This window comes from Mchenga conophoros, linkage group LG20 (genome assembly GCF_057382185.1).
Source record: "Mchenga conophoros isolate Kocher_MC1m ecotype Shallow Benthic linkage group LG20, M_conophoros_male_GT1.1, whole genome shotgun sequence".
In the NCBI taxonomy this organism is placed as follows: Eukaryota; Metazoa; Chordata; class Actinopteri; order Cichliformes; family Cichlidae; genus Mchenga; species Mchenga conophoros.
The window spans coordinates 11,694,883-11,700,459 of NC_140545.1; positions in this window are offsets into that span (position 1 = coordinate 11,694,883).

The window sequence follows — 5,577 nt, forward strand, 5'->3', positions numbered from 1 at the left end:
GACAGCTCTCTGTGCCAGAGCCAACCTAAGGAGGGGCATCAAACAGGCCAAGGAGGCCTACAGGAAGAGGAAAGAGAACTTCCTCACAGACCAGCTGCCAGAAGGTGTGAAGAGGCATCCAAGCCCTCAACAACTACAAATGCCAGAGGCCTCCCCCCCCCCCATAACCCCCGACAGCAGCCTCAAACCTATAGCCCTCACGTGTTTTGAGCGGATAGTGTTTCAGCACGTCAGAGACTGTCTTTCACTGTATTTACATATGTGCTTGCACATGTTTCCATAAATTGCAGCATCTATTATCCCATTTACCTAACAAAATATAAAGAATCAAGAAGTTTCTAAAGACTTCTGCACAATACTGTATGAGACTCACCCTTCCTCTGACATCCCCATGATTTGTCTGAATAGCCCAGACACGCTTCTGAACTGGTACATGTAGATAGCTATCAACACCACCATGGAGTAACCAACAACCACTGCCCAGAACGTCTTCAGGAGTCGACGCCACACATCATAACGGATCTGAGAGAAAAAACACAGTTTATAATTTCTCCTGTAAGTCTTATAATTACCAATTAAATATCCATCCATCGATCCTCTTTCCCTTATCCTTTTCAGGGTAAGGGACGGATGGAGCCTATTCCAGCCACCATAGGGCGAGAGGCAGGGTACACCTTGGACAGGTTGCCAGTCTGTCCAGGGTGTACCTGGACAATAAATATATACATATATATATATATATATTTAATATATAAAAATTAAACAAAATAGTTCAGAACAGCCAAATTAGATCTTCATTAAAAATGACAGTGTTGCATTTATCCTTCGAATCGCCTTGGTATGTAAAACACCGGGCGTTGCTGATGTTGTCTAAATAGACATGTCATGTCCAAAGCCATTAGGCCTTCCTGTAAGTGCCTACCATCTTTCTAAAAGGTCAGCAGAAACATAATATGGGCAAGAAAAAACAGTAAAACTGGAGCAAAAAAAGTGGCTGTGTATGTGCTTATTAGTCATAATCAATACTTTTAACTGGAAAAGAGTATGGATGAAGAGTAAACAGTCTGCCTTTGTGAGCTTTTCTACATTTTATGGAAGATCTACACCCACTCCGAACATTTTTACGCACAAACAACAGCTGAATGGTTCACTGATGTTAGTTTAGGAGTCAACACATTATAGTGTAAGATGAACCTAAAATATATTGGCTTTATGTGTTCTACAACAACATTTTAACTATAAAAGTGGATTAACTTTCCACTTAGTGACCCATTTCAAAATCATAGATAGATAGATAGATAGATAGATAGATAGATAGATAGATAGATAGATAGATAGATAGATAGATAGATAGATAGATAGATAGATAGATAGATAGATAGATAGATAGATAGATAGATAGATAGATAGATAGATAGATAGATAGATAGATAGATAGATAGATATTTTGTGAGCTGAGTAACTATACTCTGATATAAGTCTACTTTAAGTTAGAGGACAGAAAACTAAGTTACTAACCTGGTAAAGAACAACACAGAAGAGGAAGAGGACAATGTAGAGGATTTTGTATACGACCACCTGAATGAGTGAAACATGATACAATGAATGAAACAATAGTATTTACTTATTATTTGCACGGCTCAGAAACAATTCAGACTGAGATTATAGAAACAGACGGATCCAATGACGTGTGGGACTATGGGAATGAGCATTTTCATCTTCTTTTTCGTAAATAAGGTTTTACTAGCAGAAGACAAAACACATGCTGATATTCAACAGTACTGAAGAAGGAAATACATGTGAAAAAACAACAACAAGAATAACAATAAAACTACTTTTAAACCTATTACTTCTAATACTACTACTAATCATAATAATATTCGTTTTTGACCATACAGAGGCTCCTAAAGATCAGTTTGAAAATATTTTTGGAAAACTCTTTTTGCAATACATTTTTGTTTGCATTATATCCGACTTATAGAGAAAGGCTCTGCTTTATAATGATACAGTATGGTGCATTTTCAGTGCATTCAAGGACGAGGTGAGAGTGCATTGATGTTCGGGGAAGTCGGAGGAGTTGCAGTTACAAAGGTGACTGGAAGCGCTGGTTCCGCTCCCTCACTGACCACAGACAGACTCTCTGTGACTATGTCTGCAGATTAAGATTGTGCAGCCTTTACTGAAAGCCGCTGTAACAACATCTTCATTTTTACAGGATGTAACTGGGACTTCATCTCACAACTCTGTTAGATGAGCATTACTAAAGCTGCTGTACGTTGCCGTATGTAGCACCATGGGCTGAAACAGTAGCAAGATGAGTTCTTACAATAACCATGTTAGCCAGAGTGCTCACAGCCAGTATCTGGTGAGCACTGGGCACTACATGTAATGAGAATGCAAAAAACATATTGAGAAGCAAAGCAAAAAATAGTTGTTAAAAAACTTCTTCCTGTGATATTTAGGGCCTCTGTTAGTAAAAATCTGCCTTAGCCAATGCTACGATGTTTAAGTCTGTCATTAGATACCTTTCCAGAGAAGCTGACCACAAAGAACATAGAGCAGCAGAAGAGGATCCAGTACTTCACCAGAAACCCCTTTACACCTGAGATCAGTTTCGCTACCAGAGGAGATGGCTGATTTTCCTCCGCTGGCAAGGTGCAAAACAAGGAGGCAGAAACACAGTGAGAAAGAGAAGGAGGTAAGGGAGGGCATTACAGAGACAGCTTGATGATTAAACTTGTCTTGTTGATGTCAGGATGATTTTCATTAGTGCCCAGGTAGGAGTTACATTACTCCAACATCTTCTGACATATAATCTCGAGAAAATCAATGAAAAGATAAATTACGTGGCACGACTTTGACTTCATCCAGAGATTCTGCCTTCATGCTCTGCCCCTCCTGTCTCTCCTTCAGCTGCTGACGAAACATCAACCAAAAGCTGAAGGTGTAGAAGACCTGCAGTGAAAATAGTTTATCATAAACACAAAATACACAAGTTTGTGTACTTAGTAAATATTAAGCTGAAGCAGACCTGTGTTGGGAACAAAAAATTATTTTAAAAAAATCTGTCAAAAGTTTTCAAAGTACACTAGTCTGTGAATACTGTTGGAAAATTCTTGTTTAAGAAAGATTTAAACTGAATTCAGTGACTTCAGACTGTCTGGTTAAAAAAACACAAATTTCCTTATGGTAATAAACTTTAGATGGAATACATGAACACACTGATAAATAAATGTCAGGAAGAAAAAGTGAATTAGAGTTATATTAGATAATAAATGTGTACAAAAAAAAAGCCAAACTACTATACAATAGTAATTTTTACTAAGTACATAAGGTTACTGTATACAGTAAGGCTCGTGTTTCTTAAATGACTGAACGGTAACACGCACAAAAAACAATATAACCTACAAGCTAAGGTAGGTCTAAATACAGCTTTATTGTTTTTAATGGAAGCGAGAACCACAGAAGGAAATTACAATAGTTTATCAGGTCCATTCCTGCTCCTTATTACCCTGTCATGGCTAACCTTTGCTCCCAGGTGGACACAGGGTGCAGGGTGATAGCTGTTCAGGTCAAAGTCCACTATGACCGCCGGGGGCAGACCCGGGTACAACTCGGCCCGGCTCAGCCGGAGCCCGCTCAAGAAGCCCAGCACCACCAGCACGGTGCCATAGATGGCGAGGAAAGGGGCGGACATCATGGCATACCGCCTTCTGTCTCTCATCATCCAAATTATACAGGACCACACAAGCATGGCGAAAGTCAGCCAGTTGTTGTAGGTGATACTCCAAATCTGTATGCAGTGGATATCATAACAAAAACAACTTTAACAACCTCTAATGTTAGCTAGTTTTCTTTAGCTGCTTTTAGCCGCTTAGGGTGAGTTAGCTAATATTGTTATTGTTGTGAATTATAGTTATAGTTAACTTCATAACGACATAGTGAGCCTGCTATTAACTATGCAAAGTTGCTTGCTAATCTTTACTCACCCAAATATGGCTGCTTTAGCTTCAACTGGTCAGATGTTAATTAGTCAATTTGTGATAAAACTCGTACGAAAACTAACAATACTACTAAGATCTAGTAATATAGTAATAGTAAAAAAAAATTTTCAAAAGTCATGTTTTTCATTTTATTTTAGCTAACTAAAATGCCTTTCACATCTAGATTTAATTTTTATCTTAGTTACAGTTAACTATAATAACCTTGGTAGAAAATAAAGAAAATACCTGTAGACTCTGGGTATATATAAATTAGTCTTGCAGTTGTCTAAAGTATTGTAACTGTATAAAAAAGTGGTTTCAAAAAACAAATAAACCACTTTCTTTAAAGGTTGAAACTTCATAGCTAATGTGTAAATTCTCCTTATCTTTGCTTGTAATATAATGTGACCTATACCTAATGTCTTCACCTGTTCAACACTGTGATGATACTGGTTGTGGCTGCTAAAAAAAAGTCACCACACAGAACACATTTATGAACCAGCATGATTATTTGTACTCTACCATCATGATGATAAGGCCGCTGACGTAGCTGTGCTTTTGCACCTGCTGACCAAAAATGACCAGACCACTTGGGCCTGAAGGTGGAGGCAAGGTCTCTGTCAGACTCTCATGGACCTCCTCAGTCTGCTCCTCCACATCTTCCTCGCTTTCTGTGTCTGGCAAAAGAGGGAGGGAAAGTAAAGAATGAAATGAAAGGGTTTAGTGAAAAATAAAAGTTGACTCTATATCATAGTGGTTTACATATTTACCTAACAAACAAAAAGTTCCCTGGTTCCATACCAAGGAGGACACACAAATCTTTTTTGGGGTTGTGTGAAGAAGGACATCTGTCATTAAAAAATCTGCCAAATCTATATGCAGTGACCCCTTATGAATAAGAGAGCAGCTGAAAGTAGCTTCTGCTTTTTTATCAAGTTTGTGTACCGTATAGTTTTAGTTAATTAAATATGTATTTAAGTTTTCTGTGATTACCATGAGACAGTGAGTCCTTGCCCTCATAATGAGGGTAACCGTTTGTGTAATCTGCCCCTCCTAATGGACATCCAAGACTGTCAGTGTGGAGATCTTGCCAGGAGTTTCCTTTGATCAAAATCATTGGCTGAAGAAAGAGAGCAAATTATGCTGTGTGTTACAACAAAACTGTAGGATAATCTCTAAGAAATTTTAAGTGAGTCCACATCTGATTGAGAATTCAGTGTACTAAATAGAAAATGCTAAAACATCCTCACCTCGTCAGGTAGATAGGTTTCCTCATCTGTGCTACTTAAAAGCTAAAAAGGGAAATCTCGACTTTAATAGGCGTTTAAATACCAACTTGTAGTAATAAAACTATGTGATGTCCAATAATTTATTTAACAGCCATTAAGCTTTCAGCATGAATTCAGGATCACTGATATAAGTACCAACCAGAACGATAGTTGGATGCAAAATTCAATAATGAAGTTACCTCTTGCTTATCTCCTGAGATGTAGATGACCCTGGAGAAGCTTGGAGGAGCGTCTGGACTTTCTACTGGACTCTCACCCTCATCTGCTTCATCCTGAGAAGCACAATCACTATCAAAAGTCTGCCA